This window comes from Mya arenaria, chromosome 15 (assembly GCF_026914265.1).
Source record: "Mya arenaria isolate MELC-2E11 chromosome 15, ASM2691426v1".
Classification (NCBI taxonomy): Eukaryota; Metazoa; Mollusca; class Bivalvia; order Myida; family Myidae; genus Mya; species Mya arenaria.
In genome coordinates, this window is record NC_069136.1 from 53088711 (window position 1) to 53100101 (window position 11391).

An 11391-nucleotide genomic window follows, 5' to 3' on the forward strand; every position below is an offset into this window, starting at 1 on the left:
TACCAGAGATACGGACAAACCAGCAGCAAGACCTGCCATTGATCCTGTTAAATATAAAATATCATTTGGGCGTTTATGTTATCACAATCATTTGTGATTGCCAAGTGTGCGAGTTAAATCGTGCACAATCAACTCAAATTTAACATACCATATTTTCTTTTTGCTCCTTTTGTTTCTTTATTGTTGGTTTTAGGAAACAATATATAAATATAGAGTTGTATTCAAAAATAATAATGATGCATTCAAAATGCTTGATGTGTGATTAGCTCATTATACATTCGATTCATACCAAAAGTAGACTCAGCAAATGCGGAGTGCTCATGAATCTAGCAGATCTTTTGTTTCACATGTCGGTTGTTTCTCTTTTATTTATTTTTTAGAACATTATCTTTATACATATTCGTGAACTCAGATTTTGATATTCAAAACACTCACTTGAATTCACCAAATTCAATTGCTTTTCTAACGTGCTAAAGCGTCTTAGATAGAAAAATTCAAAAGTTAATAATACATTTAAAATGTCATACAGATTGAATGCCTGTTACAGAATGGTATATCGCGCCCCGTATTCAATTGTGTTGTCAATGTTTTTCGGAGGCGTTTTAATGGACCTATGCAAAGCCGACATATATGTATTGCCTCTCATTGCTGGACACTTTGCTAGGTATTTAAATGCCGTTTAATTGTTTTACAAACTTAACCATTGCTTTTGGAATAACTTCGTTAAGTAAAGTAATCGAATGTAACGCTCAAAAATCCTTTTTACCTTAACATTTCGAGTTTTGAAAAAAACACCACACTAAATGTTTCGTTTAAATTTGTTGCATAAGAATAGTTTAAAGTATGACTATTGTTTCTGTATATACATTGCATTGTTTATATAAAAAATGTATAACAATTTCCCATATGTGAATTCTTAGGGCGTCCAGTATACTTCAAATGTATCATGATATATAGTTAATTAAGAATCTCGGCCGTATTAACAAAACCACTGACTTATTTTTTACTCGGCGAAGACATGTTCAAATTTATTTGCTTGCTCTACATATGACTTCAAAATAATTTATATATATTGACGGGTGTTGTGATTTATTTATAATAAATTGGTTGTGTCTCTCGTGCCGATATTGAAGGTCTCTCCGATGTGCCATTTGACACTTAACAATAACTTATACTGTATAAAATCGAAAAGTTATAACCTGATTTCGAATAAGAAGATTGTGTCTGTCGCGTCGTTGTAGTGGGTCCTGCCGATGGGTCATCTAAAAATTAAAAAAGCACGCTAAATCATATGCTGTGTAACAGGATCTCGGTAAAATGTAATGCTAGTAGGCTTGTATCAGTGGGTTCTAATGCAAAGTTACTACTTATCAGGTTTGTAAGAAGAGATAAATTAGAAAGGATGTTTTTAAATTATAGTGTTTTGGTCTGTAACTGTCTTAAACGTCCACAGGCACTATTTCACCCTCTTTACACAGTGTCCACATGTAATAAATTGAGATTTGAGATGTGTTTACTTAAATGTAAACTGTAATATAATAACATAATATTGAGGTGAGTTGATGCAACGTCTACCAGTGATCCATCCCGGACAATGATTTCGTCGAAAATTGGTAAGTTAATTGAATATGACTTATTGTTTAAGATGACATTAAGGTCATAGTTTTACCTGTATTGTCAACCATAAGTCGAATGTTAAAGTAGTATTTTTATTATAAACATAATATTTTATTAGTTTAGTCCGTCAATAATTGAGCATTTTTTAAACCAAACCAAACCATCTCCGAAAAAAAGCTAAAAGGGGACTTGATAAGATAAGAAAAGATTTATCTGTTGCGTTTTATCTTTATTAAGAATTGTTGGGATAAGAGTGTGGTTTGTGCACATAAACTGGTTTAAACCCCCAGTAAATTTACATTTTACTGACCTTTCCAAGGCGGTACCTAACAATTCCTGATAAACATACCAATTATTTATATATATATACATATAGTATTTCTGCACTGTGCTGTTTGTAGAGTTGTGTGCTGTTCTATGTTTCTTGTCTGTGAATTTGTGTTCTATGACTTTGGCGTTGCCCATTGCCACTAAACCGGGTTTATGTTTAAACTTTTTGCTACTGAGCATGTTTCTGTAGCTTTTTGCATATATATTGAAACAATATCAAAATTATCAAAATATTACAAAAAACAACGGCATGTTTGAGCAATTTAAAATATCATCTATGTAGAGTATCAACAGCTTTACCATGACGCAGTATCAAGCATATATTCAGTGTAGATTTTCTGGATTTGCGTATCTATAAAACTGCTTGTTTGCAATAAAGATAAAAATAGGAAATGAATTCATTTTAAAACAAATGTAAGACGCCTTTTTCTATCGTGATAGCCGCGTTATTTTTTGGCAAACATTTAAAGTCGAAATTACAAATTGAAATACTTCTTGTACCAAATACATTAATTGTAGTCAACCTAATGACTACATAAGGAATGTTTAAGTGAGGTTTTGTTTAATACGAAAGTGTGTTTGTTTCTTTAGACTTTTTTGACCGTGTATGCCACTTGCATTATCCACCATATATCTGTACACCTCGGTTTTGATATTGAATATTGGATATAGAAACGGCAAGGACTGGTTTCGTTTTTAACCAATAGTTTGCATGCTGTGGTGGTGTTGCTTATGTTGGTTTGAGTACCACACCAGCCGCGTTTTGCTAATTTTGTTTTTAAAGAATGAAACTATAACTTTATTCTAATGTGCTTTAACTAGCAATCGGTCCGAAGAAGAACATTGAAAGGCGAATTCTACTTTTGATTAATACATACATGAGGTTATAAAATATAAAAATACAACGGGTTGCAATTAAAGGTTGATAAAGAATGACATGACTAATTTAGTCTTTATTGAACTAATATATTCCGAGAATTGTTTGAATAACTGATCTTTAAGATATTCTCTGTACGATTATATATCAAAGCAAATTCAAAATACGAGAATGGTGCAAGAAGGTTATCAAGAAATATGATGAGCGTTTAGTGTATTCCGAAAATGTCAATATCTCAAATATCTGACCCTGCCATTGCTTCACAACTAGAAATCCAAAACATCAATTTAGTTGTTTTAATAGCTTCGAATGTTATTATGAAAACGCAATTGTTACACACTCGCTCCAATCCGCGTCCTATACACTAAGCCGTTCAATCATATATTTACAAAGTGAAAACAACCACGTCCGATGAAAAAAAGTTTATTGTTAGCAATAATTTATTTCTTAATTGTCAATTATCTTGTTCTATTATACGAGAGCAAAGATGACTGTCAGATCTTTACCAGAATCAGAATCCTAACAAGAATCCTAACAAGAAGCAGACTTCCTCGCCGCGGGCTGTAGACCTCAAGATTAAACGCAATTACTTTATTTCAGATTTTAACCACTTTGCAGAACATCTAGATTTCCAATCAGGACCAGACTTAGACTATGACTTTAAACGTATTAACAATCAAGCTCCGGGTAATGTTTTATACTTCCAAATTGACCCAAAATTAAAGATATTATAAATAAAAAGTTAAAATGGCTATATTGTCCGAAATGCAAAACATGTGCAATGACGCAAAATTCAAACAACCACACACTTACACAAACATTAAGTATTTACGAATGATATTCATGCTTAATCAATACCTACCTCCTGTGCACAAGCTTTTTCTCAAGTCACCTTCTTGAGCAAAACTGACGTGAAATGTCTGGTTATTCTTCTCCACATATGCAAACGTCAAGGGAGGATTGGTTCTAATATCTGTAAGTTAATGGATCAGTAACTGTTATACGACGTTTGATCCAATATATATATAAAAACTTTCTAAAGTTAACACATATACTTTTTTCATTTCAAATAATAATGACATAAATAATTATGTTTCAAATATCAGCAGAACAAATCATACAATTTTTTTAAAACAAACCCAATATATACCCAAAATAAAGGCTTACCTTTAAGGCATATGAATCAAAACTATTGCTTAAATTATTAGTAGTATTGCTTTTTGGCCCATTTTACATTGTTATATAATCCAACCTTTTCTTTATTTTATAATATTTAGCAGTACTGCCAAATTTATTATGCATTATTATAGGTATTAAAGTAAAATAATGCATTAGTGTCCACGAGTTAAATAATTTTGCACTCTCTGACCAGTATACTAATATATGTTTTAAAATTCATTTTAAACAAAATTTGCGAACGGCAGGCAGATAACTACGCAACAAAAGCATACCAAATTATTGATATTTCAAAAGAAAATATTACAGCGCTATTTATCCCAAACGTCCTATGTTCTATAAGGTGAAGGTCAATTCTAAATCATCCAAGTAGCCAAAGGGTCTTCGCTTAAACTTCTGGACTTGTCCCTGTAGTTCTATTTTATTATTTAACTAACACTGTATATGTTTTACACACATCGGACATGTTGTATAGCTCACGAGATTCTGCCATTATATTATACATAATTACTAAGACAAGTTATAAAGTAGAAAACCGTGCAGAGTGAAAATGTTAATGTATGAAAACCTGAATCGTGAACTAAATAACATTTAGAGCTGCACTCTCACAGATTTACCATTTTTACAACTTTTTTTTAATTTTTTTGCCTTGGAAAGAGCATTTTTTTGCGTAAATATCTGCAAACCAATGATATATGATTGCTGAAAAAAAAACAGATCGTAGATTTTCATATTTCCGTTCGAAAATTAATATTTTATATTTTAAACCGCTACTTACGGTTTAAGAAAAATGCATAAAACATTATTTTTTTAACTTAAATATAAAAATCTGCGATCTATGTTTTGTCAGCAGTCTTATATAACTGGTTTCCATGGATTCGCAAAAATTGGCTCGTTCCGAGACAAAAAATAAAAAAAAGTTGTCAAAACGTTCAATCTGTGAGAGTGTAGCTTTAAAAGAAAGTCACCATTGGAAAGAAACATGTTGCATATCGTTTCTTTATAACCGTTAACAGGTGTTCATTAAGTCAATGTCTGAAGCGAAGGTATTGTACCGTTTTACTCCCGCCTAGACTGTATGATTCACCTTATATACTGTATCTATAAATGATGCCTCAGTTGAGCATGATATCTGCATTGTTGTCATGGTGCGCTGATACTATACACTCAATGTTTTTCTTAGATGTAAGTAAAATGCACCTAAAAGAGTTTCTAAAAACGTAAAATATTTAAAGGTCCTTAAAGAATCTTGTAATCGCAATAATTTGTTAAACCACTTCTAAAATGATCCAAAAAGTTTTTTTCAATTACGTCTGAACAAAATCGCAGTAAAAATTTTACTCGATTAATATTAATTAATTCACTCTTATAGATATCCTCTTTGTATGGCACTGTAGAAACATTAGCGTTAAAACGTTATTTATTATGGAAGAGGTACATTAAACTCCGGTTGAAAGGGAAATACGGTTTGCAAAGTACTGTATAAGTTTAAATAAAACTCTTTTTTCTATCTGTGCTTAACGGAAAAGTTTCGTCAAATGACTTTCATAGGATCGTTTTGTTGAAAAGCAGTTGTGGGAAACATTTTTTTCCCTAAAGGGAACGTTGGCGAACAATATGCATACAGTCGGTCGGCCAGCAACGAAAAAAAGCCCACAACATCTGAACCATGGTAGTTGTTCATCAGGACAGCTCTTATTACAATCACAGACATAAATCGCTGCATCCATCCATACGTTCAAATCGTTGTAACATTATGAAAATATAAGATGGTTTACCCAGAAAGAATGATGTACATACCATGCATTTCGCTCAAAGATATTATAGATTCTTTTTTTATTATTCCTGTCCAATGGTTCTGGGCGTCCGTGTCTGTAAAATTCCCATTGTTAATACTTCGTAATGATGAAGGGAATTTTCCTGCAACAACGCAGATTTCAACAGCCTGAGCCCAATTTCCGCTACTTTGATAGTGTACTTCCACCGTCGGGTTATGTTCTATAACAAAATAGTGTTTGCATAATGGTGACACAAAAATCACTTTTAAGTAAGCATCAATATTTTTCGATTTTGGTCATAATAGTCGTATACTTCTACTACTACTACTACTGCTACTGCTTCCGCTGCTTCCGCTGCTGCTGCTGCTGCTGCTCCTCCTCCTCCTCCTCCTCCTACTACTACTACTTCTACTAATACTACTACTACTACAACTACTACTACTACTACTACTACTACTACTACTACTACTACTACTACTACTACTACTACTACTACTACTACTACTACAACTACTACTACTACTACTACTACTACTACTACTACTACTACTACTACTACTACTACTACTACTACTACTACTACTACTACTACTACTACTACTGCTATTACTACTATTATTACTACTACTACTACTACTACTACTACTACTACTACTACTACTACTACTACTACTACTACTACTACTTCTACCACTGCTATTTCTAATACTACTTACTACTACTACTACTACTACTACTACTACTACTACTACTTCTACTACTACTACTACTTCTACTACTACTACTACTACTACTACTACTACTTCTACTACTACTACTTCTACTACTACTACTACATGTACTACTACTACATGTACTTCTACCATAATAATTATAATAATAGTAACTCTCTTTTAATGGAGACAACACAGTCACATACATCAATAAATATTTTTTAAGGACGACAATCATATAGGTATACACTACGCATATACATTGTTGTTTCTACTTCCTTGTCGTCAGCGTCATCCTTTATTTCGTTTTTATTTCCCCTTATGTTGTTGTTGTTATTACAATCAAGTATTTGTTATTACAGTCCAATATTTAAATGTTGGTATGCTTACTTTCATGCGCAAATATGGTATAGACATGGCTTGGAAATAGAAATTACAGGTTTATATACGGTGTACATAATGATATATATTTTCCAAAGACGATCAGTAAAGCCGCACATTTCCCTCGTGCACACATCATTGACTAGACCGTTTCTTGAACATCGAGGGTTGGAGGTTGCGCCAATGAGTTTTCTTTTTAAATATTATGTAATAGTAGATAAATTCTAAAACAATTTCACCCTACAAATAATTAACGTTTTCAATTTTTTGTACTTTTAAAACTAAAGTCATGCCTTTGCCTCAGTAATAGACCGTAAATTTACAACAGCTTATTGTGTACGTGACAATATGTATTTGTTGCAGGACTTGTAACGTTAATGATAACATTTGAATATATCATGCTCACAAAAATCCCCAACTTTATCAGGCTACCACTGGAATATGAATAGAGACTACTAGGATAGTATCGTGGAAGAAGGAAGTTTATTTGACAAGACTGAGGCCTTTGTCTCACCCGTTAAATTCCGCAGCCGAGCCATATAAACTTTCTCCATCTGCTGCACTAGCCTAGTATTATATTTATCCTGTTTTTTTGTTTATCAAAACACTATAAATTACCTTAAAATTATCAAGTATGTTTAAAAATAAAGGGGACAACTTTTTTCCTTATTGACATCGGCACACTCGGTATCCTTGTTTAAATGTGCCCCTAAAATAGCTCTCAAAACCGTTCGTATTTTTCAATACGTTTATAGTCAAAGTAATTGCGTTTTTATACGTCAATATCAATTCAAAACATAAAAAGCTTTCAAAAGTAAATAAACTTGGATCAGTCACCAAACATTATCTTATCATGTTACAATTATTCCACAAGTCATAGACGACACAGGTTATGGTTCAAGAGCACGAGTGTTCACTAACAATCGCCACATGTTCAATGTATTTAATTTATTTTGATATTAAAGAATAAAGTGTTGGGTGTTTAAAACTGCACCGGTAAAGAGAGAATTCATTTCTGTTGTAAGTGAGTTTTTGTCATTCACCACAGAAATGGAATTCACTATCGTAAATACTGCACGTTTTCAGCATTTGCGGGTTGGATAAGTGCACATGACTTTTGAACCTGGCGCAGATTTTCTGGCCGATATTTTGCCAATGTCTTTATCCTGCAGAGTGATGGAATATTCTTGGTGAGTTGTTGTTAAGGTCGCTTGTTCTCGAACTATTGATAACATTCTAAAGCAGTATTTGAGCTTTTCCTCTGACATTTCAGAATAGGAAAGACGTTCGATTTCGCGGTCACATGACCACCTTACTGTAAATAAACATAACGTGGTCTACTAGTCAAATATCCTAATAAACTAACATTTACAAGGCCCCTTTTTTACGATTTGAATGTAAGTGGCAGGATAAACAACGGCGGCGGGAAACTTAACATTCCAGCGAAGTGTCACAACGAAGCCGGCAGACAATATACACTTTTAACAGACGAAGCAAAGACATGAAATCGATAAGAATCTTGTAAATTAAGCATGTGTCTTAGTCACAAAGACCTAGATAAAGGAATACAAATAAAATACTTTGGATTCCTTTTTTTAAACACATACTTGTTTACATATTTATTTTGGTCACAATGATGTCACAATAATGTTACAAATAGTTTTATCAGATTTACGTTTTGGAAACAAAATGGCTATACAAATGATAACTGTTATGGTTTATCTAGTGTTTGTTTTTGTATTTTGAATTTCGCTACATATCGTGTTGTATCGAGTGTAACTGTATCGCGAGGTGACCATATCGTCCCATCCCTGTCAGTGAACTCATGTTTTATTGGCTGTTCAAATGCGCTACCAAAATCTGACTCAATAGACAGCTTTTACCATTAATGTATTATGATGTTCCTTTGTCGCACTGGGTTGTCATGATGTCTTCATTTCAGGCCGTTTTATCGTAAATAAACATTATTTATGGGTGTTGGGCCAGGTGTGAAGTTGGGACCCATATACTCTTGTTTCGACGATCGTTACAAGGCGGTGACCACAAAATTAATACATACAAATATCTAAATGACCGTGTGGTCTTGCTGTGTTGTTTCTCTCGTTAAGTGTAAGTAAGGCCGTAGCATGTGCCTCTTTTCAGTACCTCAATTATAATAATACGACCACTATGTTGTTATTGAACTTTTGCAAGCGAATAAAACATTTTTTTGAAATGAATATTCAAACGACTACTTTAGTTTAAGAATCATCTGGTTTAAACTGTGAACCTGCCGATAAACCGTAAAGTGAACCCAATATACCCGTTTGTTGAGTGAGCGCTATTAAAAGTCAGGCTACGCAAATTGGTTCATCTTGTTTTATATTAGTTGGCATACAAAATAGAAAGAATTACCTGAAAAATATTTGTTGCTGCATAATAGCGCTGGATACTGGACTATATTGCATTTCTCCCAATGATAATAATTTTCAGGACTGTAATGATAGTAGAACAGGAGGCAGTTTCTGTGAATGTCTTGTGAATTATTGCTGAGAGGAACTGAAATATAAAGGTTGGTATATCAGCCAAGTAAAAGTACACCTGCAATCTCCTATTTCAAAGAAATATTATAAAAGTTTTTTTTATACGGTAAATACATAATTTTTGAGGTCGTTACCATCTGCAAGGGCTCATAAATCGGTCAACAGCCCGAGTGCCGTTTTTACATAAAATATAACCATCAGTTTCTTTAATGGTAAAAAGCTGTCAAATGTAAATAAACTCCAAAAAAATAATATATAAACCTTCTAAACAGGTAATTGTGTGACGTCATTAGCGGTGATTTTGACAAAGTTTATCAATACGCTCGATCAGGACCGCATCAGCACTCGACAGTTGAATTTTTGCTTCGATGCTCTTTTCATCTCAAAACACTTTCGCGGTTGCTGAAGTGTGGATTGACTAGATACATGATTTCGGAATTGGTTATTTTAGAATAATATCACTTCAACTATGTCAAGAACCTAATACACTTTTTTTGTCGTTTATGTACAAAGTTGATCCATTTTTGGCCAGCAACCAGGTTGCTCAACGTCCATTGTTATGATGCGGGCCCTGATAGCGCGTGCGTAAACCAAAAAGCCGGTCGTTAGCGGAACGTGAATTTACTGAATTACGCACGTTTACTACCGATATGCATATTGTATGCAATAATTCATTAATAACTATCAAACCGCTATTTTATTTGCGCCTCTGGAGAGAAAAGGTCCTTCACCCAGAATGTGTTTAGCTTATTCGGTAAACTAACATACTTTTCTGTGTTGATTTCCGATAAATATGTTTTAAATGTACAATAAGCATTTATCTTGTAATTATGTATTACCATATACTTCGTTTGTAAGTTTCGTATGGAGGCAAACATAATAATCCAATATAATTAGTACCATTTTCAACAGTGTAAACTGAGAATATGTTGTTTTTTGCTGTGTCACCACACGGATATTGATCAGTTTCTATACATTCTTCTTTGCACGACTTTTTCCGCGGGGCGTTATCACTGGCACATTTACATCGCAAACCCTGAAATAGAATTCATACTTAAACAACTATTTCCGAGCCTCTTTTGGCCATCAGGATAATTAATGCCCGATCAATCAACAACAAGACTTAAGCGTCAAAAGACGTCATTATTTCTTCTATATGAAATTAAAGACTTATTGATAACAAACATTCAAAATTCATGTTTTGACAATGTTTAATGTAACGCAAATTACATATGTAATTTAAGATGTAATTTAAGATTTAAAGCAACGGAAAGAAACCTTGAATGTTCGTTATATCTGTTTCAAAGTTAGAGTTTAAAGTTAAATGTAACATACTGTTTCTACTATTTCAAATGAACTGAAATTAATAGGCAATAGTACCATTTTTGAAGTATTCAAGATGAGTATATGTGTATTGAGTTAATTATATTTATAGCTTATGAAATTGCACCTAAATTGTGGGACCTGAAACAAAGTTATAAAATTCTTATCCAAAACAAATACTATTGATAGTTTTCCAAGTAATTTGAAAGAAGGGGCCTCATTTCATAGGCAGAGGCTCAAGCATGACGGTGGTTTTACAAGCAAATAAATAACAATGAAACTGATACCCATAAAGTACATTGAATAAGGACGAAAAGTAAAAGCATCAGAAATAGGTCTTTAAGCATTTTGCCATGAAAATGAGACCTAAAGGGACATGACCATGAAACAACTTAATATAAAAACGCAGATCGTTAACGCCCACCTTCAGTTCCAATGGACGAAAGTACCTTATTGTAAAGATATATTTTCGTCAATTATACTAAGTAGAAGCTAACAAAGATGACAAAATATATCAAATACCTGTAATGAAATGAAAATGAAATCATGCCGAAAAAAAACACTATCTTTTCGGAGCGTGTGTAATTCCCCAATAGTTTATGATTCTCTATTTATTTAAAAACTTATTTCACGAAGGACTCGGGTTCTTAAAACGTCTGCGAAGAGGTTTGATT

General features: G+C 33.1%; 1 long non-coding RNA gene across 1 annotated transcript; it reads right to left on the reverse strand.

Annotated features, from left to right (window-relative positions):
- Nucleotides 1-5862: 5862 nt before the first annotated feature.
- Nucleotides 5863-10398, reverse strand: LOC128219823 (uncharacterized). Its single transcript, XR_008258671.1, has 3 exons — nucleotides 10295-10398; nucleotides 9267-9410; nucleotides 5863-5998 (listed from the first exon to the last, which is right to left on the reverse strand). It is a non-coding gene; the product is annotated as an uncharacterized LOC128219823 (long non-coding RNA).
- Between the last annotated feature and the right edge of the window lie 993 nt (nucleotides 10399-11391).